Source organism: Aotus nancymaae, unplaced genomic scaffold (genome assembly GCF_030222135.1).
Source record: "Aotus nancymaae isolate 86718 unplaced genomic scaffold, 86718_ANA_hifiasm-v0.15.2.pri h1tg000077l, whole genome shotgun sequence".
Taxonomy (NCBI): Eukaryota; Metazoa; Chordata; class Mammalia; order Primates; family Aotidae; genus Aotus; species Aotus nancymaae.
The window spans coordinates 3,820,640-3,845,370 of NW_026988492.1; the positions used below are offsets into that span (position 1 = coordinate 3,820,640).

A 24,731-nucleotide genomic window follows, 5' to 3' on the forward strand; every position below is an offset into this window, starting at 1 on the left:
TTTTGAAAATGAAGATTTTAGTTGCAGTTACCATATTACCTGCCTTAAAGTTTCCTTTTCTTTCTTTTCTTTTTTCCTTTTTTTTTGAAATGGAGTTTTGCTCTTTCTGCCCAGGCTGGAGTGCAGTGGTGCGATCTTGGCTCACTGCAACCTCCACTTCTCGGGTTCATGCGATTCTCCTGCCTCAACCTCCTGAGTAGCTGGAATTACAGGCAGCCACCAGCACGCCCAGCTAATTAAAGATTCCTTTTCATTTACCATAATGTAATCTTGAAACTACATATGAGAATTCTGTATGAATTTTTTCCCTTTGTGAATGTTTCTTTGTAATGTAATTTAAGTAAAAGAAAATAGCAGTCTTTTTTTTCTGTATACACTGAAATGCACAGAAATAATAAATAATATACCTTGATTTGTTTGTCTTGTAATTTTTTATACACTATTTTAAAAACATTCATTAAATTTTATTTCATCCTACATTTGAACTTTTACACTGTGATTTTGTACAGTATACATGAGATCAGATATTCTAACTTTTGTAGTGATGAAACATTTTGTTCTGCTTTTTTGGAGACAGGATAGAAAAAAATGCTTATGATTAACATTTTTTTCTGGCCTTTATATTTTTGACTGGGTTTTTTTTTTTTCCATAAAATTTTTCAGTTGAACCTTATTTCTTGTTCATATCTAAAACTCTTTATTTCTCAAGGATGCGTAATACTTTGCATCACTAGCAAGAAACCAATTAATACTTATAATAAAGTTCCTTTATTTAGGGGCCTAACTACCTTAAATCCTTTCTGGAATCTTACATTTGAATAAAATCTGCAGTTTCTAAGATTCAAATCCAGAATTTTTTGCTATGCAGCGTGCCTTATCAATTGGGAAATAATAGAATATAATCCAGTGAGTTTGACTACCAAATAAAGTGGCATGAAACAAGATGGTCACCCATACCTGTTGCTGGGCTGTTGGAGAGGCATACTTGTGATATAAACGCTGTTTTGTTTGCTGCCCTTCCACTCAGCTTTATGTATTCAGATTGACTGTGAATCCAGTGGAGAAATTAGAGAACTAGGCTGAAGGTGTAGACAGGCTAACAGGAGTTTAAAGTATCCTGAGTAAAAATTCCAGTATAATGACGTTTAAATAAGTTCCAAATATCTCAGATGTTGTTGTCTCCATTGCCATTTTCCTAATTCAAGGTACTGTCATCTCTTGCCTAAATTTAAGTAGCTTCCTCACCGGTTCTCCCAAGACTACAATTGCTGCCTCCCAGTATTAATACAACCAGTGGCCCTTTGAAAAAGGAAATCTCATTGTGTCACTCTTGCTAAAAACCTATGAAGAGTTCTCGTTGTTTTCAAAGTGGCATTATATACTAGGCTTTATGTAATCTGGCCCTTATGTCCCCCAAAGCCTTCAAATTTCCTTCAGCCACAGAATCATTTCTCATTTATTCTCATACACTGAAACACCATTCCCCTTTGGGTTGGTTTAGTAATTTCCCACTGATCCTTCAGATCTCAGCTCAAGGTCGCTTCCTTAGTATCCACTCATTATGACAGGACTGTCATGGGCTCTCATAATATCATCTTTCATAGCAATTACTGCTGTAAATTTCCATTTTACTTATGTAGTTATTTGGTTATAGTCTCACCACATGACTCTAAGCTCCACGTACCTCTAGCATTGGAGCTTAATGTCTCTAATTTTTTAATAAGTGACTGGATTGGCTTATTGTTAATTTATTCATATGTTTCTAGTTTAGTCTATCCCAGAGCTGTGTCTAGCGATTAGGGACATAACTCTTATTGTAATTTATCATTACATGAGGGTAATGATGGCTCCAGCAGAGTCTACCATGTGGTTACTCTGTGATTAGACAAGTGGCTTAACTGCTAGCCATCGTTTTTATCATTTATAGAGAAAACTTGAGATAGATGATCTATATGCCTGCCTCTTATTTGAATGTTCAATTGAGTTTAAGGGTTTCCCTCCGTTTGTTAGGATAAGTATGTTCGGGCTATAAACATAACAATCTCAAAATCTTAGTGGCTTTGCAACAAAGTTCTATTTTTACCATTGCACTATCCACTGGGTTGATTGGGGGTTTCTGTTCTATGTGGCCTCACTCCAGGATGCAGACTGGCAGAGCAGCCTTTATCCTAAACATTGTGTACACTGCAGTGGAGGAAAGAGAAGAACTCATATATTTCTTTGCATCTGTTGCTAAGATGCTTTGGCCAGAAGTTACATACCACCTTTGCTCACAGCTTATTGGCCAGAACAAGAAACATAGCTGCATCTCATCATAAAGGAGCCAGAAGGTACAATCTTGTCGTATGACCAAAAGGCAGAAACAACATTGTTAATAAGTAGGCCAAGGTTTGGCTTACCCTTCTCACAGAGAAAATACACTCCTCTTCCCCAGTGAAGCAGCTCAGAAGTCCCAGGTAAGGACAGCATCAAAGTTAGAGTTTCCAGGTGATACACATAATTCCATATGAGATCTATATGTGTTTCCTGTTGACCTGGGGAACTGTGAACGAAAATGTTACCTGAAACCACCTTCCCGCCACACTCAAGATACATTGAAATAACAGGGACAGAATAACCCCAATAAGCACTCCCATGTGGATAATAGAACTTTAGAGGAGCACTGCAGTCCCCACCCCACAGCCATTCAGAAATCCTTCTGCCAGCCCCACTTATCCTAGATATGGGGAGTGTGCTTGTTTCAGCACTAGGTCTGGGTGGCGGGGACTCCTCTCCCCAGGCCATTGTTTTTGTGTGTGTGTGGCTGTTGCCATTGATACCTAGGAGATTCCTCCTTTTCCATCATCTTCCTTAGCCTCATCTGAAGTAGTCATTGGAAAATATGTCCTCGTTGGGAGCTAAAAGGCTTGACAACCCGCTTCCAATAGAAAGTTGGAGACTTAAGCATACTTTTAACTGAGGTTTTTAATTCAGGCTTTGGGTTGTTGTTTGTTGGCAGCACAACTGTGCAAGCTTCTAATGTATTTACATTCAGCTCATGTGCCAGTGTTCTTTACCAGATGTCTGTCTTATAAACGCTGCTACCAGGAACCTGTTGGGCTCTGTGTGTGTGTATGTGTGTGTCTTTTTCTTTATCTCAGAGCATTTTATTCAACTGAGAGCATTTACTGGGTGTAACAATTTTAATTGGATCTCTGCTTTGAGACTCTTTATTCAGATGTTTTAACGGTGAATATGATACTCTGTCGCACAAAGCCTTTGGTGGTTTTTAAACTTACGGCTTGGGGTTGAGAAATCTTCTCTTCCAACTGCACAAGCCTCACCATTTGGGGGCCGTCTTCCTTTTATTCCTGATTATTAACTCTGGTCAGTTTTAAAATTTGTTTCTTTCTTGGAATACCAAACACAGAACAACCAACATACCATTTTAATGTTAGAGTTTTTAAAATTGACACATGGTAATCGTACATATGGTTATGTGCTGCATAGTGATGTTACAATCAACAACAGATCACATATATGACTCTGGTGTCCCCCAAAATTATAATACCATGTTCCTACTGTACCTTTTCCATGTTTAGATATGCTTAGATCCACAAATGCTTTTTTGTGTTATAATTGCCTACAGTAATCAGTACAGTAATATACTATAGAGGTTAGTAGCCTATAAGCTATACCATATAGCCTGGGAATGTAGTAAGCTACTATCTAAGTTTAAGTAAAAGCTATAGTATTTGCATGATAGAATCACCTAATGATGCATTTCTCAAAACAGATTCCCATTATTAAGCAATGCATGACTATATTTATAATGTTTCAGTATATGCGTACACTGTGTAATGACCAGATCATGGCAATTAACATAGCCATCACCTTAAGCAGTTGTCATTTCTTTGTTGTGAGAACACTCACAATTGTTTCTTCTGGCTATTTGGAAACATATAATGTGCCGTTGTTAGTAATAGTCACTCTACTGTCCAATAGAGTACCAGAACTTACTCCTATCTAACTGTGAATTGAACCCCTTGACCAACTTCTCCCTGTTTCCCATCCCTCCTATTATCCCCAGTTTCTGGTAAACTCTGTTCTTACCCTCATCATCTGTGAGTTATTTTTTGTTTTGTTTTGAGATTTCACATATGCATGAGATCATGTGATATTTGTCTTTCTGTGTCTGGTTTATCACACTTAACATAATATCTCCTAGGCTTGTCTGTGTTGTAGCAAATGACAGAATTTCATCCTTTTTATAGCTGAATAGTATTCCAGTGTGTGTATGTGTGTCACACCACATTTTCTTCATCTATTGATGGTCATTTGCATTGATCCTCCCCATTGTTGAGGACCCTCTCCATACTGTTTTCTGTAATGGCTGTACTAATTTATATTCCCACCGACAGTGTATGAGAGTTCTTTTTTCTCTGCATCCTCATCGGCAATTGTTATTTTTAGGCTTTCTAATAGCCATTCTGACAGGAGTGAAGTGAAATTTCATTGTGGTGTTGATTTGCATTGTCCTGATGGTTGGTCATGGTGAGCATTTTTCCTACACCTGTTGGGAAATGTCCAGTTTTTTAACCTGTTCCCCTAAAGCTATAAGGTTATTAAATATATTATCTATCTGCTTTTCAAGTTATTGTAACTGACTTTTAATCAAATATTTTATATTTCTTGATAAGGATTGCTATCCTTCTAGCCTCTGAGAAGTTTTCTTGCTGCCTGACCTTCAAGCCAGTGGCATGTATTTTAGTTTTTTTGTTATAATAGTATCCTATCTCCAAGTACCAATTTATATTTGTTAGGATGGGCTAGGATATGCTGTGATAACCAAGAACCTAAAAATCTTGGTGGCATATAATATCCAAAAGTTTTTTTCTTATTCTTGTCACATTTTGGATCACTGCCCTGGATCAGCAGGGGAACCAGGCTGGTACAACAGTAAACATCTCAAGCCTGGCAACAGAAGGAAGAGTGCACTGAAAGATTTCACAGCTTTCACCAACCGTTAAATGCTATGGTTCAGAAGTCATATAGGTCACTTTGACTTACAACTCATTGGCCAGAATTAGTCACCTACCCCACCCAGCCACAGGACAGCCAGAAAGTGCAATCATACAGAAATATCTGATGAACAGCTCTGAAGACTCACCCTTTCAGTATTTGTTTTTGTGTATTGGAAGAGGAAGGATAAGGAAGTGGGGATATTGTAGATTCTATCCTACAACTCCTTGCAGTGTGTTAACTGTACTCTTGTTTTTTGGAAATATTAAGAAGACAGAGGAGGTGTAACTTCAGCAGGCCATGTTTCATCTGATCTGAGTTTAATGTCTTTGTCCTTCTTCCCTCTATTAAAAAGTTAACTTAAAGTCCTAACTGTTGTAACACCAATCGTCTGCTACCGTGGATTACTGGAAAGAGTTAATTTGCCTTTATAGAGTTAAAAAAAAAAAATGACCAGCAGTGTCTGCCACAGTTTGCTTCTTTATAATGAGATTAATAACTCTTTTTTGCTTAACATTTGGAAGAATTAGCCTTTCGTTCGGACCAAATTTAATGCATGATACAAACTTTTAGTATGGCTTACTTAATGTTTTTGTAGGGAACATCTTAAATATTATCTGGAAACTTTATCTACTTCATGTATTTTATCTCCTTCCACTCTGAAATAAGGGAGTTTATGTGGTGTTTATATTAGTGTCAGGACCTTTACAAGAAAAGAATTTTCCTCCTTTTATGGCATATTTTGCAACCATTTGCCCCTTCCTGTGCAAATTAAAGTCGTTACGAATTTTCTCATTTCCATAGGAAAGAGGAAACCATATTTATTTTACATAGCATTTAGTTTTAAGAATGATCCAGTGAGTTATCTCATATCTCAAAAGTTTGTATCATTGTAGGTTGAGGTATGTGGTATAATCTTTGAAATGAATTATTGCCATTAATTTAATCAGAAAAGGTTGGTTAAAAATCATGGTTAAAAACAAGGCTTACCTGGGATGATGATACGTGCTTTTCTTTTTTATTTTGTTTTATGTTTTACAGTGTGTAGAGAGATCTCATTCTCTTGTACAAGTTGAAGTGACTGACTATAGTCAGTATAGTATAGCGCCTGAATTTATCATAAGTCTTCAAGTTCTATAGTGAGATTTGATTATGTTTATAGGTTGACACTTGTTAACAGTGACAGTCTGCCAATAAAAATTAGTTCAAGGTTTAAAAAAAATTTTTAAGATTAGTAGGAGAAAGAGTATCTTTTAAGAAAACACAAGGTAAATTTGGAATTAAATTTCTAAAAATTTATTATTTCTTCCTGTATTCCATAAGAGTAAGATTTCTTAGAGTTAACTATTAAGCTTATTTATTAAAGAATAGCTAAACTATTTCTATTAATAATTTAGGCCATTACTTACTATAATTTGCCTATTAGAATAATAAATGCATCAGGACTTTATGGACATATCTTTATTTAATCTTCATGGCATCATTTGAAGTTAAGTGGCATTTTCTGCGCTTTACCAGTAAAGAAACAGGTTGAGTTGATTTCATTAGTCAGAGAGCTAATACATATGTGCTAAGGACTGTGGTAAGAGCTAATACATATGTGCTAATACATGTGTGTCCGTTTCTTATCTCTTTTTCTTCCTATAATGGCAATTACCTGATTTTACTAATAAGGAAATTTGGTTTAGAAGAGTCAAGTCACAATTAGCAAACAGCAGACTGTGGAATTCCAATTCAGATTTCTGATCATTGTGTGCTGTTGAATAGTATTATTATATCTTTTATATACGTATATACCTTCCTATTTGATAGACTCTTCTAATGAAATCAGAAACTTTGTTTCCTTACACCATGTTATACAATATAGAAGAAAAGAATGTATGGTATCAAATAATATTAAACTAGAAATTATGAAATATTTACTACTGTGGTAATTATAAATGAAAGTGGGTGAGTCTGAGTAAATGAGAGGAAAGACACATATTTTAAAAAGAAAGTTTTGAGATTGTCAAAGTTTCATTTTTTAACCAGTCCAGGAAGATACTACTACTACAAATATCAGAAATTACATTGGGGATTTTATGGTTTTGGTGAAACTTAGGGACTTCATGATAGTAAAAAGGAAGAAAATTCTATAAGATTATTTTTAGTTTTAATCTGAAGTAAATAAGAAGTACATTGTATATACTTCACTTTTTTAAAAAAATCATGGATACATAATAGTTATATATGGGTACATGTGATATTTTGATGCAAGCATACAGTGTGTAAATGATCAAATCAGGGTAATTAGAGTATCCATCACCTCAAGCGTTTATCATTTCACTGTGTTAGGAACATTCTAGATCCACTCTTTTAGTTGTTTTGAAATATACAATAAATCATGGTTAAAAAAAATCATGGTCTCTTTATTGTGCTGCAAACTCTAGGTCTGATTCCATCTCACTATATTTTTGTACCCATCGATATCCCTTCTTTATCCCTCCCTCTCCACTACCCTTCCCAGCCTTTTTATTCTCTATCTCCGTGAGTTCAGTTTTTGTTGTTTTCTTTTTAGCTCCCACATACTGATGAGAACTATTGCTTCTCATGCTAGCCACATTATAGTATTCCAGAGTTATCTTAAACATGCACAAATGTTAGCTTTCAAACAAACCCTAAAGGTTTGTATTTTAGATAAGAAAACAATGTATGTAATAAAGTAAGTGTAACAACAGCTAAGTGCTACATTGACTGGCAAGAAAACAACCATAGGTAAATCTGTTATTTTTGATAAAAGAACAGGGCATGGTCAGATTTAGTGTACTTGATTGATACTTTGTTTCAGCCTATTTAGTTAATCACAGAACTCCTTCTCTCTCTGGGTGGTAAATAATTTCATTATCGTCTGACTTCTTTTATGGTAGATTTTTTTAGTAATTAATAAAGTATTAAGCTCGATTCCTTTCTTGAGACGGACTTTTCGCTCATTGCCTGGAGTGCAATCCTCAGCCTCCGGAGTAGCTGGGATTACAGGCATGCACCACCATGCCTGGCTAATACTGGTTTTTAGTAGAGACAGGGTTTCTCCACATTGATCAGGCTGGTCTTGAACTCCCAACCTCAGTTGATCCACCCGCCTCAGCCTCCCAAAGTGCTGGGATTATAGGCGTGAGCCACCGCACCTGGCCTGTATTCCTTATAAGTAAACTCCTCTCTGATTACTTTCTGTAGAAAGAAGATTATATTGTTTCCACATATGGTACAGTAAGTGTGTCAAAGAGGCAAAGTGTTAGAAATCCAGAGGAAGAACTAACAAACTTTAATAATAGTTTTCTATTTTTGTGTATATTAAGCAAGATAAAGCAATACTTACCAAAGAAAAACAGACTTTTTACTGTTAACTGCTATATATGTAATGCTAACACGTGATTAAGAATGGCATAGGGAAGCATCTGTACCTGGTCTTGGCTCTCTTGTGACTTCCTCTTCCTCAGCTCTGTCCTTCATATCCAGGATGCCTGGACATTAACAGCAGATAAGTCTTAGGAGCTAAAGTAAAGTAGAAGCACGCTACGGAGGATTCTGTAAGCAAAGCTAAGAAACCTGCTCATAATTCCTTAGGTGGAGCTGTCTAATGATCCTCATACCTAGGATGCTGTTGATCGTCTCCTCAGCCGTTTAAAGTCCTTTTTGCTTCTCTCTTAGTATTCTGAGTCCTCCCCTGAGTACCAACCAGAACCCAGCCATAGATGGGAAGGCAAAAGAAGACAAGAAGGAAGAATTAAGCTACAGTAGAGAGACCATGGGGTTCTGGAGTCAGACCTCAGTCCAAATCCTACTTCCACCACTTCGGGCAAGTGACTTAATCTTACTGAGCCTCACTTTCCCTGTAAAACGGGTATAATAATCAATCTTCAGAGTGAACATGAACTGTCTAATAAAGGATCTGAACATAGTGATAAAGTTTTTTGAACTTAATTTTACTTTCCTCTTCTTTCATTTTCACCATGTAAATAGTACAGCATGCTTTAGCCTCTGTCACTGGTTTCCCTTACCAAAACCAGACTGCTGAAGCTCAAAAATTAAATTGATCTAAGCTGGGTGTGGTGGCATGCACCTGTAGTACCAGCTGCTTGGGAGGCAGAGGCAGGAGGAACACTTGAGCCCAGGATTTGGGGCTGTAATGTGCTGTTTGTGCTTGTTAATAGCCACTGCACTCCAGCCTGGGCAACATAGCAAGATCCCATCTCTGGCGAAAAAAAAAAAAAGAAACCAGGTCTATATCAAAGATCCACAAATTTTTTCTGTAAGGAATCAGGTAGTAAATATTTTAAGATTCAGTGACCCTACAGTCTCTGTCATCACTACTCAAGTCTCTTGGTGAAGGGCAAAAGCAGCTGTGGAATGATATGCAGACCAGTGAGTGTGGCTATGTTCCAATATAATTATTTAGAAAAACAGGTGGTGGACCAGATTTGGCCCCAGGACATATAGTTTAATAATCTCTAATCTTTGTCTTTAACCACTAAAGGTAGATCCATTTTGAGATTTCATAGTCAAAATATAGCCCTCTTATAAAAAAAAAATGAAGTGAACAAGATCTCATTATGAGTTGGACAGTGAATGGAGTTACAAGATGGTGTTTCCCAAAATTGATGATGTATATTGTAGAGGAGAATGGTACTGTAAATTAAAGATCAGGTCCCACCAAACATTTAAAGAAATCACATTAACGTGATCAAAAGCCAGGTGTGGTTGCTCACGCCTGTAATCCCAGCTACTTGGGAGGCTGAGGCAGAAGAATCACTTGAGCCCAGGAAGCAGAGGTTGCAGTAAGCCGAGATCCCACCACTGCACTCTAGTGGGGGCAACAGAGCAAGACTCTGTCTAAAAAAAAAAAAAAAAAAAAGATCAAATGACTAAGAAATGTTGAATTCTATATTATTTATTTGGAAGATCATAATACAGTTTGGCATACATAAAATCTGTGAGGATTCTTCTGTAAAGACATTTTTCAGCATAGTTTATCCCTGCCTCTGTGCATATCCCAAAATTATTTAATCACAGAACCTCACATGTAACTACTTTTCAGAAGACAGTATTCTGAAACTATCTAGTTTAAATAGAGAAATTAAGATAGGGAATTTAAGAAAGAAACTTTTACTGGCTTGTAAAGATTATGCAGTGACCTGGTAACAATTCTGGAAGCAGTACTTGAGTCTCTTGTACAGATTCTACTTTTCTAAAAGTCGTTTTGCTCTTAGCTTTATTTAGCGGGGGAAAAAACTAGTGTTTGGAAGTAATTTTCACTTAACAGAAAAGTTGCAAGGAAAGGAGTAGTAAGTACATAGAGCATTGTCTACCCTTTACCCCGGTACATCTGTTGTTAACACTTTACCCCATTTGCTTTATCGTTTGTTCTCTTTCTCACATGTACACACATATTTTTTCCCAAACCATTTAAGTTGTTATATCATGGCCCTTTATCCCTAAATAGTTTCCCGGATGTTGGCCGGGCGCGGTGGCTCACGCCCGTAATCCCAGCACTTTGGGAGGCCGAGGCGGGTGGATCACGAGGTCAAGAGATCGAGACCATCCTGGTCAACATGGTGAAACCCCGTCTCTACTAAAAATACAAAAAATTAGCTGGGCACGGTGGCGCTTGCCTGTAGTCCCAGGTACTCGGGAGGCTGAGGCAGGAGAATTGCCTGAACCCAGGAGGCGGAGGTTGCGGTGAGCCGAGATCGCGCCATTGCACTCCAGCCTGGGTAACAAGAGTGAAACTCCGTCTCAAAAAAAAAAAAAAAAAAAAAATTAGCCGAACATGGGAGCGCATGCCTGTAATCCCAACTACTAGCAAGGCTGAGGCAGGAGAATCGTTTGAACCCAGGAGATAGATGGAGGTTGCAATGAGCTGAGGTTGAACCACTGCACTTCAAGCCCAGGCGACAGAGCAAGAGTCCATCTCAAAGAAAAAAATATGTATTTTCATGAATGTTTTCATGTTTTATGATGGAGACATTTTTGAAGAATACAGTTTTGACTTTATTAATAGAGTGACCCCATTTTAGGTTTGTCTGATGTTTTCTCATATTGAAGTTTTGCATTCCCAACTGGAATATCACATTAAGGGATATTGTGTCCCCATAGCATCACATCTGAAGGCCCACAGATGCATCTGTACCTCACTGTCACACACTGGTAATGGTAGTTTTCACCTGGTGAAAGCATGGTCCGGTTTTCCCACAGTATAGTTACTACCTTTCCCCTTTAACAAATAAGCAGTCTGTGGGGAATCTACATCCTTATTGTTATTTGTTTATCCCCTGCCACTTCCAGTGTGTAGGAGATTCAGGGGAGAATGTGGTCAGGTGTTGAACTGGAAGAATTAGCTAGAGCTAGGTCATGAGGGCCTGTTTGCCAAGGCAAGTTTGAATTTCACCAGGGAGGCAATAAAGAAGCAAAGATGAAGTGTCAGAGTGACTTGATCAGACTCTTAGAAAGACCGGTGGAGAGTAATGTGATACTAGAGGTTAGAAGGCCACTTGCTCTATGAACTGTGGCCTTGGGATGGAAGAGTATTGAGTAATTTCTAGTCATAAAACAAATGAGATATCTGTGCTTGATTTGAAAATGAGGAACTAAGAAGCAAGAGGGAGCTGGAAACATTGAGGCTTCTGACTTGGGTGACTGGATAAATGAACGTGCAACTTACTGAGCTAGGTCAGGAGGAGGAAGAGATTTGGAGAGTACAGAGCAGGGGTGTCGATGTTATGTGAGAGATGTCTTTGGAACATACATAGTAAGGTCTTTATAGACATGTCTGAAGTTCAGAAATCTGAGCTAGAAATTAAGATTTAGAACTATCACTAGCATCCAAATGGTAGCTGAAGCTATGATAGTCGATGAAATTGCAAGAGTGTGTATATGCAAGGGTAAAGGACTAAACATTGGGACAGATTTAGTTTGTGCTATTGATTATATAAGCACTTCTAGACAGATTTGAGTTAGTTTATTGCTGCTGCTGTAGGGCATTTTAGCAAAAAAATACACACATTTGTATTTGTATTTGTATTTTACTGCTCTTGGGACTATTTTGGAGGCATAGAAATCATCAGCATAAAGATTACAACAAAAAGTAACAGTTTTGGGGGCCTTTTAAATTTTAATTTTGGAGAAATGATTCAATTAGATTGTGGCTTTTCTAAGCATAGAAAGAGACTTTAATTTTATTCCCTTCCCCTTTACATTGTCACACCTCACACGGGGCATGTAGGCTCTTAATACTCACAGCACAAGCATTCTAAGCCTAAAGGGGTCCTAGGGGCACAAATAAGGACATGAGAGAACAAGGATCAGCATGGAATTCAGGCCTGGGCTGCCTCTGATGGTGCCTCTAAGTCACTTGACTTTACATCCTGTGTATTTTGTGAGGAAAGTAGTAAATTGGCAAATGTTTCACGCTGAAGAGAAATAACAGAACTGGACTATTTTATCTGTACCTTAACAAAAGTCTTCCTTTTTGTATTCTAGAAATTAATTTGAGTACTGAGCTTTAAGCAGGAGGATAGGTAGAGAGTGATAACCTTGTATCATTTATTTCTTGTGGAAAATAATAGATATTAAATTGCTGTTTTCCTTGCCAGATACTATCCTTAAATATTTCAGATACAAAAGCAAAATGTAGTCTATTTATTTATTTATTTGAGATTGAGTCTTGCTCTGTCACCCGGGCTGGAGTGCAGTGGCACAATCTTGGCTCACTGCAACCTCCACCTCCCAGGTTCAAGCAGTTCTCCTGCCTCAGCCTCCCAAGTAGCTGGGATTACAGGCGCATGCCACCACACCTGGCTAATTTTTCGTATTTTCAGTAGAGACGGGGTTTTATTATGTTGGTCAGGCTAATCTCGAACTCCTGACCTCAAGTGATACACCCACCTCAGCCTCCCAAGTGCGAGGATTACAGGTTTAATTTTTTATTTGCTTTTAGGAACTGTTATCTTCATTTCTTTATGAAATCTATTCCAAATGGTAATAGTTAGTGGACCTTAAATAACTGATGTAATTCACTGGCTCATTTATTTATTAAATAACTATTTATTGGATACTTATATGCGTTAGGCATGATTCTTGACCTGGGATAACGCAAAGCAAAAAATCTCACTCCTACCTTCATGGATCTTATACTCTGGTGAGAAGAAACTGTCTAGTCTATAAGGAAGTGACAAGTGCTACGGAAAAATAAAGCAGAGTTGGGGAATACAGTGTTCTGGGGTTGAGCAAGATTTTACTATGAAGATTTTCAAACATTCAGTAAAAGTTTCAAGAATTTTATAGTAAGTACCCATAATACACCACTAGCTAGATTCTTCCACTTTATTATGTTTGTTTTATCACACATGTATCCATCTCTCCATTTTATTTTTTAAAGGCATTTAAAGTAAATTACACGCAAATGTATGTTTTCCTAAGTACTTCAGCCTGCATATCATTCATTAGAGTTCACTGTTTGTTTATTGTTTCTTTCATTTGAGGTAAAACTGACATGCAGTGAGATTCACAAATAGTGGATATTGGTTAAATTTTGCCAAATTCATAGATTTACATAACCCAGCCCCCCATCAAGATAGAGAACATTACCATCATCCCAGAAGTCTTTCATTCCCCTTCTCAGTTTCTGCCTCCACTTCCCAGAGGGAACTACTTTATGATTTTTTTTCTGTCATAGATTGTTTTTGCCTGATTGAGAACTTCACTGATGTATTTTGTGTGAAGCTATTTTTACTGTCTGTAGTGTTCTTGAGATTTACCCATGTTGTTGCATGTAGAAGTAGTTTGTTCCATTTTATTGCTGAGTGGTAGTCTACTGTATGACTTTACCACAGTTTGTTCATCTGCCCTATTTAGGTGGGCATTTGAGTGGCTTCCAGTTTGAGACGATTATGAATAAAGCTGTTTGAACATTCCTACTCAGGGTCTTTCTGTGGACTTGTGTTTTCCTTTCTCTTGAGTAAATTTTTAGACGTGGACTTGCTGGGCTATGGATTGTGTGTATTTGGTCTTAAAGATCTGTCAGCCTTTTCCTCACTAAGCATGTATGAGAGTTCTAGGTATTCCATATCCTCACCGTCGTGTGCTGTTGTTAGCCTTTTCCATTTTAGCCATTCTGCTGGATATACAGTGGGAGAACTGGTAAGGAATGATCTGATTAATCTGGGAAGATGACTTTTAAACAAAAACTTAAAAGAGGGGAGGGAGCAAGCTGATTCTTATAAGACTGACAAACAGCAAGGAATCCAGTATGACTAGAGCACAGTGAGTGAAAAGGGGAATAGTAAACAGTACCAGAGAGGTAACAAGCAAAGGGGAGTGCGTATCACGTTGGACCTTGGAAGCAATTTCAAGGACTTTGGGATATATTCTGAGATGGGAAATCAGTGTTAAGATTTTGAATGGAAGAATGACATGACCTAACTTGTGTATTAACAGGATTGCTCTCACTGTTCTGTGAAGAATAGATGAAGGTGCAGGCAGAGAACCAGTTAGAGGCGATTATAATGAATCAAGGAAGGGTTGGGCATTTGGATGTAGAAAAACTAGTTGGTATTTGCTGGAGCAGTGTTCCTCCATAGGGTTATTTGTTTGGGTTCTTAGAAACATCATTTGAAAATAGGAAAGAAAATAATTCAGCTCAGGCCTTTTGTTCAGATAGCAATGGAGTCTCCCTCTACATGCATAAATATTCAGGGATTTAAACTTCTTAAGTAGCTTCTTACAGAATTAGTCATCACTTATTAATACATCAGGAATTTTGTATGTTACTGTTGCTTTTAATAAGCTATTTTTAATTCAATAACCAAAAAGGTCTAAATCTGGCCTTACTTGTTATGGATAAGCAGTATGATCATCATTTGCTTAAATAAAAATTTAATGAGTGAATACAATTTAATCTTTGTTTAGGAATCTGCATAATATAACCTTGAATAGCTCTTTTTCATCCGGTAGTGTTTATTATAATTATAGAGCAAGTAGAAATGTCTTTTTTCATGTGTTTTATTTAGGTTGATCCTTTTCATCTTTCTACAGTGATATTTTATAAAATATTGAGTGCCTACCAGTAAGCCAAAATATTATACTAGGCAATGAGTAGGTTACGAAAACAATATCAATTTAGTTCTCATCCTTAAAAGATTTACAGTCCCCAAATAGTACATGAGAATACATCTTTTAAAGGAAAAGATAGAAAGGCAAATTAGACATGGTCTCTACTCTTAAAGAACTCACATTTTGGAGATCAGTATGTAAACATAAATGGTGACAGCACAGTACCCTGAGTATAAAATGTACTAGTGCAGAATCACAAATGAGGGAGAAATTCTTCCTCGGAGAGGTAGAGAAAAAATCATTTTGAACGAGACTTTGAAACTCAAGTGGGAATTTCCCACGGTGGGGTGAAAGCATGAGGAATGATGACAGCAGCAAAGATACGCACCCATGTGAACAAAGGAACAGAGCAGATGTTTATGACACATTTGCAAAACCTATGCCTTCAGATAGGCTTTATCTACAGATAACTAATGTCACTCGTGATAAAAAATATTTGCGTCTTCTTAATATTAGTGATATGCCCAGTTTAGAGCAGGCTTACCCTTTTTTGTTAGCTACCCATGCATTTAACAGACACTATAGAAAGCCACCTGATAAGGCAATGTTTTTCATGGTGTAAGCAAAATTAATAAAGCGAAGAGGGAGCATTTCCTGCTGGAGAGAAGAGAGGGAAAGACGGGTAAGGAAAATATATTTTGCAAATAATAAAAATGCATAGCAGGGTGACTTGCTGAACTTGGAGTCAGATGATGAAGCTAAAATTCACACTTGAGTCTCTAAAGTCTGTGCTCTTCTATTGCACTAGGCAGGCTGAAGTGACAGAAGTGAGTCCTTTCAGTCCTGGGTGTCATGATAGCAAGGCTCATGACAAGAAAGTGTGCCTCTGAACTTTGTAAAGATTGTTGTTCAGTGTTATCTCATCTTTTTATTGTTCATGTTGATATGTATAGAAAACTTATCTATAATTATTTTCAGCCCAAGAGGTTTTTAAGTTATTTACTTAATTATAAGCTGTGGTTTATCTGATTCCAATTCCATTTTTATAAGATTGCATATTAAATAATTCTTTAAATTATTTAATTGTATTTCCTTTGTTCACTTCAGAATCAGGCTGATTTGAGAGTTTATGCCCTGTAAAATGAAAAATTGGAATTGATCTTGGTATTATAGCAATTAACTGAAATCACAACTGAACCTAATTATTGTAAATTTTATAATATAAATGAATTTAACCGATCCAACATGTTATAAATAGTAAGTAGTCTTCAAACATAGCTATTCCGTTGTCTTTTTGTTTCGTTTTTGAGACAGAATCTCACTCTGTTACCCAGGCTGGAGTACAGTGGCATGATCTTGGCTGACTGCAACCCCTGCCTCCTGGGTTCAAGCAATTCTCATGCCTCAGCCCCCAGAGTAGCTGGGATTGCAGGTGTCCACCACCATGCCAGCTAATTATTGTATTTTTAATAGAGACAGGGTTTCCTCATGTTGGCCAGGCTGGTCTCAAACTCCTGACCTCAGGTGATCCTCCCATCTCGGCCTCCCAAAGTGCCAGGATTACAGGTATGAGCCATGCATCCCGCCTATTCCCTCTTTTTAAAACAATCTTTCACTTAACTCCTATTCCTGCAAATATTAGTTTAAATGTCACTTTCTCCACCGCTAAAGAGACAGTCTCAGAAATGTTTCCTGTTTATATTTCTCTAAGCATGTTGTACTTTTCCTTCATAATACTTTATTATACTGTACTATTTATTTTTAGAAATATTTCATTAGTATCTGTCCCCCTGTTAGAGTTTAACCTCTGCAATGTAATGTAGAGCATGTCTCTCTTATTTGCCATTGTGTCCCGGTGCTAGGCACATAATGATTAGCATTCAGTAAATTTAGACTAAGTTAATTAATGAACAGAATTAAGTCTGGTGTTCTGCCTCATATCTTTGGTTTTAGTTTTATACCGGCATTTCCCAAACTGTATTCCAAAGGTTCTCTATGAACTATTAGGGGATGATTTCTGAAAAAAATGATTCTGTTATCATTGGTTTGGAATGGCTATATCCTCCTTTATTAAGAACTACAGTTTACATTACCATGCTGAAAGCTCTCAGAAGTCCTAAAAAAAAAAAAAAATCTAAGCTTCAAACTGAGCCTTCTCTACACTTAAAAAAATTATCAGACTTCTCAGTAGACTACCTATTAATAATTTGAAATTAGTATTTCAGTGAAACAGTTTGGAATATCATTGTGATTTACACTTGCATAATCTCAGATATTTAGTCAAGGCATTAAATAAATATCATAAATATCTGTTGAATTGAATACAGAGCTCATCATTTCCTAATTTATTTTGTTACTTGGCTTTACCATTTTACATCTTCCTGCTGAAAGCAAAAAAAAAAAAAAAAATCATCCCTTCACTTATTTAATGTTATTTTATGAAAATAGCTATATGTAGCTTTGGGTTTTAAAAATATTTTGTTTACCTGGAAAACTACAAGTATAATGTATGTTTTACTCTTGAAGGAAACTGATTCAAATAGGAAAGGTTTCACTGAATCAAATTATGTCTTTTAGAAATTACCATTGTTGGCCGAGTGATGGCTCATGTAATCCCTGCACTGTGGGAGGCCGAAGCGGGCGGATCACAAGGCACAAGGTCAAGAGATCAGACCATCCTGGCCAACGTGGTGAAACCCATCTCTACTAAAAATGCAAAAATTAGCTGGGCATGGTGGCGCATGCCTGTAGGCCCAGAGGCCCAGCTACTCCGGAGGCTGAGGCAGGAGAATCACTTGAATGGGGGTGGGTTGCAGTGAGCCAAGATTGCGCCACTGCACTCCAGCCTGGTGACAGAGCAAGACTCTGTCTCAAAAAGAAAAGACAAATTACCATTGTTTTAGAAAATTATTTTGTGAAATGTACTCAGAAAGTATTGCAAGTACATTTTAGAAAATATGATACAGTACAGAAGAGAGTTTGAAAATTATATCACCCAGAGGTAACCTATTAAATTTCTGGTGCATATACTTTAAAATTGTATGTATGTGTGTGTGCATGTGTGCACATGTATGTGTACATGCACATATACATACACATTAAGCACTCTGCTTTGTGCCAAACACTATTTTAGGGTAGTGATAACAGCAGTGAACCAAACAGACAAAAATCACTGCTCTCATGCTGCTTAGATTAGGGATGGCTGTGCGGGGAGAGGTGGTTAATGGTAGTAAACAAACCAACTATTGGCATATCAGAGGATGTTAATGTGCTATGAAAAAATAAAGGTAGGGGATAAAGGAATGTATGGAAGATTGAGGTGTATATCTACCCATACTTTACACTGCTTTCTATATATATAGGCTCAGTCTTTACAAAAATATTTAAATATCTTGAACATAGAATTTTCAGATGTCTCTTTAACTGATGGTTTGTGCATGTCATTAAATATCATTCTAAACTATTTAAGGGCTACACATATTCTGTTTTATAAAGTGTGGTCCATTTACTACATAGCAGCCCAGGTGCTCTTGTAAAACCCTGCAGCCACTATTGCTCTTAGAAAAAGGACAAATTCTTGACATGATCCCTAAGACTCTGCATGATCTGGCACTCGACTCCTCCTTGTACATACGAATGTGTCACTCACCACCTCACTCACCGTGCTTCAGCCTCACTGGCCTTCTCTGTTTGGTCTCCTCATCTCAGGCTCCCGGTGTGCAGAGCAATCCCCTCTCATCCATGGTTTTGCTTTCTACAGGTTCAATCACCTGCAGTCAACAGCGATCTGAAAATATTAAATGAAAAATTTCAGAAATGATTTTTAAGTTAAAACGAGTTTTAAAAAATGCTTTTAAATTAGTATTTTTAAGTTAAAATGAGTTTTTAAAAACGTTTTAAATTAGGTTTCATTTGTAGCCTAATACTACATCACAGTGCGTATCTCATTCACCTCACTTTATCGCATCATGGAGGCATTTTATCATCTCACATCACAAGAAGAGTGAGTGTAGTATAATATTTTGAAAAAGAGACTACATTCACATAACGTATCACAGGATATTGTTACATTGGTTTTATGATTATTATGTATTGTGCCTAACTCATAAATTAAGCTTTATCATAGGTGTGTTACTACAGGAAAAATATAGTAGACATAGGGTTCAGTAGTGGTTTCAGGCATCCACTGAGATGTTCTTGAAATGTATCCCCTATGGATAAGGGAAAACTGGTGTCCTTGGGGAGGGGGGGAAATATGAATAGTAGAAGGTAATGGTTATTTGAACTGTGGAGGAAGGAAGGTTTTTTTGGTTTTGGTTTTGTTTTGTTTGTTTGTTTGTGTTTTTTTAAGCCTTAGAAGAACCTAACCATGTTTGCTGTGTATTATATACATCCTGACCCTTAGTGCCCTCTTCCTTATCCAATTTTTTATTAAAAAATTTTTTCAAATTTATAGAAAAGTTGAAAATAGTACAGTGACCATCTATGTACCTTCAACCCAGATTCTACAGTATTTTCTAGTATTTTTTCTTGTTCTTTAAATCTGTTTTCTGAACCATTTGAAAGTATGCTGCAGACATCACGACACTTCACCTCTAAATGCCATATATAAAGTGAAGATTGTTTTCTTGACTATTAAAAATAGGAGGCAATTATATGAAAATTTTAAAAATTATTCAGCCAGTGAGGCTGAAGCACGGTGAGTGAGGTGGTGAGTGACACATTCGTATTATTATTATTATTTTTTTTGAGACAGGGTCTCACTTTGTGGCCCAGGTGGTAGTGCACTGGTACAATCTCAGCTCACTGTAATTGTTTCCCAGGTTCAAGCGATTCTCCTGCCTCAGCCTCCTGAGTAGCTGGGATTTCAGGCTCATGCCACCACTCCCAGCTAATTTTTGTATTTTTAGTAGAGATGTGGTTTTACCACATTGGCCAGGCTAGTCTTGACCTCCTAACCTCAGGTGATCCACCTGCCTTGGCCTCCCAAAGTGCTGGGATTACAGGCATGAGCCACCGCACCCAGCCTACATGAAATATTTTGTACAAAAAAACTACAAATAAGATTTTTAAAGTAGTGACAGTTCACTATAATATTGGTACACAAAATTTTGATTTCACAGTTAGGAAAAAATGGATATAAACATAAGGGAAGTTTTTTCTACAAAACACTATTTATACAAGGGGATATAAATGATAACTAAATGTATGAAAACCTTCAGCTTCTCTAATAATGAAAGGTATAGACTGGCTGCCATGTTTTGGGTACTAGTATGTCTTGGGCATATTAACAATCCCATATGGTAGGTATGTAATACACATTTACAAATAAAACTCCTATTATTTGTAAATGTGTATTGCATACCTACCATATAGGATTGTTGGAAGAGAATAAATAATTTATCCCAAGTCCCAAAGTCATAGAGGTAGTAAACTGTGGAGCCAACATTCAAATCCAGGGAAGTCTTGAATACAAAGTCTATGCTCTTTATTTTAATTATTTCTTTTTTTCTTTTTTTGAGACAAAGTCTTGCTCTGTCACCCAGGCCGGAGTGCAGTGGCGCAATCTCAGCTCACTGCAACCTCTGCCTCCTGGATTCAAGCGATTCTTGTGCCTTAGCCTCTGAGTAGCTGAAACTGCAGGTGTGCACCACCACACCCGACTGATTTTTGTATTTTAAGTAGAAACAGGGTTTTACCATGTCGGCCAGGTTGGTCTTGAACTCCTGACCTCAAGTGATCTGCCCGCCTCAGCCTCCCGAAGTGCTGGGATTGCAGGCGTGAGCCACTGTGCCCAGCCAAAGCCCATGTTCTTAATCATTGTACTATATTGCCTATAAAAATCAGAACTCCTTAGGGGCCATGTTTTACACCTAAATAATTAATTTTATTATGGTTTATTTGAAAAAATAAATGAGAAATCTGATAAGGAAAAGTTATGAGTGGGAAATTACCATGCTAGATAGAATGAGGCAATGTAGTATGAGGCTACATTGTTCTATGTATTTATTTATTTTCATTATTATTATTATTATTATTTTGAGACAGGGTGTCACTGTGTTGCCCACGCTAATCTTGAACTCCTGAGCTCAAGTGTTCCACCTGCCTCGGCCTCCCAAAGTGCTGGGATTACAGGTGTGAGCCACTGTGCCCAGCCCAAGGCTACATTGTTTAAAACACATTAAATATTGGCATTGGAGAGAGTTGAGTGGAGTGGGAAAAGAAAAAAAAAAAAAAGCTTGAAAATATTCCCAGTTGGAAGTGAAATGTATTTTATAATATAGAGACTTAAGTTTTTTAAATTTTTTATTATTATGGGTACATAATAGGTGTATATATTTAGGGAGTACATGTGACGTTTTGATGGGGCATACAATGTGTAATAATCACATCAGGGTGACTGGGATATATATCACTTCAGCATTTACCATTTTTTTGTTTAGGAACTTCCCAATTCTACTCTTTTAGTTATTTTAAAATATGTAATAAATTACTGTCAGTTGTCATCATGCTGCCATGCTATCAAATACTAGGTCTTACTCATTCTGTCTCACTATATTTTTCTACCCATTAACCATCCCCACTTTTTCTCCCCCTCCCCAGTACCCTTCCCAGGCTCTGGTAACTCATCCTCTCTATCGTTTTAATGGAAAATTGAGTTCAATTGTTTTAATTTTTAGCTCCCACATAATGAACAAGAACATGCAAAAGTTTTCTTTCTGTGCCTGGTTTATTTCACTTAACATAATGTCCAATTCCATCCATGTTGTTGCAAATGATAGGTGTTTTCATTCTCTTTTCTAGCTGAATAATATTCCATTGTGTATAGTTCTGTATTTCCTTTATCCATTTATCTGTTGATAGACACAGGTTGATTCCAAATCTTGGCTATCGTGAAAAGTACTGCAGTAAACATGAGAGTACAGATATCTCTTTGATATACTGATTTTCATTCTTTCAGGTATATACCTAGCAGTGAGATTGCTGAATCATATGGTAGTTCTGGTTAGATTTTTGAGGGACTTCCATACTGTTTTCCATAGTGACTGTACTAATTTACATTCCCACCAACACTGTATGAAGATTTCTTTGGGAACATTTTTAATGATTAAGGAGAGTAGATGATTTTATACATGACATTAGGACAGATGGCTCACTCTTTTGGGAAAAAAGGTAGATCTTTGTCTCTCCTTACAGAAAAAATAAATTATAGATGTAAAAATAAACTATTAAAAGGGGCAAAAACCTGACAAGGGTGAATTTTTTTCATTTTCTGACCAACTAATAATCTCAGACACTGGCTTTTTTTCTTTTTTTTCTTTTTTTTGAGACCGAATATTGCTCAGTTGCCCAGGCTGGAGTGCAGTGGTGCAATCTCGGCTCACTGAAACCTCCGCTTCCCAGATTCAGGCGATTGTCTTGCCTTGGCCTCTGGAGTAGCTGAGATTACAGGCACATGCCACTACACTCGGCTAATTTTTTTTTATTTTTAGTAGAGATGGAGTTGGCCAGGCTGGTCTCAGACTCCTGGACTCAAGTGATCCACCTGCCTCAAGCCTCCCGAAAGTGCTGGGATTACAGGTGTGAGCCACTGCGCCCAGCTGACATTGGCATATTCTGTTCTCACCTACATCTAACTCTCTTTTGGACCAGGTGCCAGATATCAGAACTAATTAAACAAAATAAATGAATGCTTGAATGTTAATGTCCTAAAGGCATCACCAAAAGTAAGACGGATTTGTAAAAGTCCAAATGAAAACATCTGACTTAACATGTTCACCTACACGTAGAAATTCAGGGTTAAGAGATTAAGGGTTCTGAGCTGGGAACAAAAAGCAAACTTGGTGTGTGTGCTAAGAATGTTTTTCTTAATATTTGAGGGTATCTGAGAATTGAATATGCATGCTAACTGACTTATGTTGGGATTGGCAAAAACACCTTGTGTCAGTGAGCATTCAGGGTCGTAAATATGGCAACAGACTACCAAAGTAGAAGAAGATAGAATTCGCTGTTAGTTACACTGATCTCCCCACCCCACATGCACACAATATGTACTTAGTTTCTGCCACGTCCCAGGGGTCATTAGGCGTTCCATGGGTTTAGAATCAAAAATCAAATTGAGTATGAATAAGAAAAAAGCAACACTTGAAAATGAGCAAAGAGCAACATTTGAAGGAAAAGAAACTTTACTATCATTTGTAAAGAAATTAAAGTAACAAGATGCATAAAGAGTTTTAAACTCAAAAGGAATGTTGAGCAATAGTTACTTAAGGAATGATGGGAATATGTGTTGTTACAACCTTAGATATACTGTTTGAACACTTCCGTTTGTAGTTGTCCTACAGATGCTTTCACAAGTCCACAGAGATATCTTGTACATAAGTGTTTTTGTGTAGCACTTAGGAGACAGGTAGGCATTTAGGTTGTTTATCAATTTGTATCTGGTTAAATAAATTTGATACATCAATATATACGTCAATATAGTGGAATATGATGCAGCTATTGTAAGGAATGTAGTAGAAGTATTGGTATGGAAAGATCTCCAGGATATGTCAAACCCAAGCTAGGGATACAGTTCTATATTGTGTATATCTTTTTTTTTTTTTTGAGACGGAGTTTCGCTCTTGTTACCCAGGCTGCAGTGCAATGGCGCGATCTCGGCTCACCACAATTTCCGCCTCCTGGGTTCAGGCAATTCTCCTGCCTCAGCCTCCTGAGTAGCTGGGATTACAGGCACGCGCCACCATGCCCAGCTAATTTTTTGTATTTTTAGTAGAGACGGGGTTTCACCATGTTGACCAGGATGGTCTCGATTTCTTGACCTCGTGATCCACCCGCCTCGGCCTCCCAAAGTGCTGGGATTACAGGCGTGAGCCACCGCGCCCAGCCTTATTGTGTATATCTTATATCTATTTATATAGAACTATATACATTCCTTTATATATTCAAAAATGTACACATTTGTATATACATCACAATATTGGAAAGATTATACGCATTCTTAACAGGCTACCTATGAGGGCTGGCACTTTTTATACTGTTAGAATGTTTTTTATCCATAAGAGACAGAAAGTGAGAGAGTGTGTGTGTGTGTGTGTGTGTGTGTGTTTGAATTTAATAAGGTATATACCAAAATTCAGTGTTGATTCAGTGTTGATAGGGCTGGATGAGACTAATACTTTTACATGGCAGTTGGTAGTATCACAAACTAGGTGTGGTGACTAAACCAAAATCTATTTTGAGCACCTGTTATATGCCAGGCATTATACTAAACATTGTATTCACATTTATCTTACTTAAATCTCCATCTCTATAAAGTAGATTCTTTTTTTCTCTGACTGGAGGGAACAGATTTAGAAGACTGGTTTCCTGCTGGGAGTCACAACTGTTTCACTATTGGAGCTGGGTTCTCATCCAGACAGCCTGAGTCCAGAGAGTGTGCTTTCTGCCCCTACACATACTCTGCAGCTGCTCAGAAAGGGCTCTGGAAATGTGTATGAGAGGTTATCATATCAGGCAAAAAAGACCAGGATTTTCAGTCAGTCAGTTTCAACTCAAAACGGAGATAACCACCGCCCTTCTTTGAAGAAATCGTATTAGTTGATTTATATTCAGATACCTTCTGAATGTACAACGTACTATAT

The 24,731-nt window shown here is 37.3% G+C and overlaps 1 protein-coding gene across 4 annotated transcripts in view; it reads left to right on the forward strand.

Annotated features, from left to right (window-relative positions):
* The window catches only part of EPC1 (enhancer of polycomb homolog 1), a 106,643-nt gene that overhangs the window by 50,276 nt on the left and 31,636 nt on the right, over positions 1-24,731 (forward strand). The gene's annotated exons all lie outside the window — the stretch shown is intronic.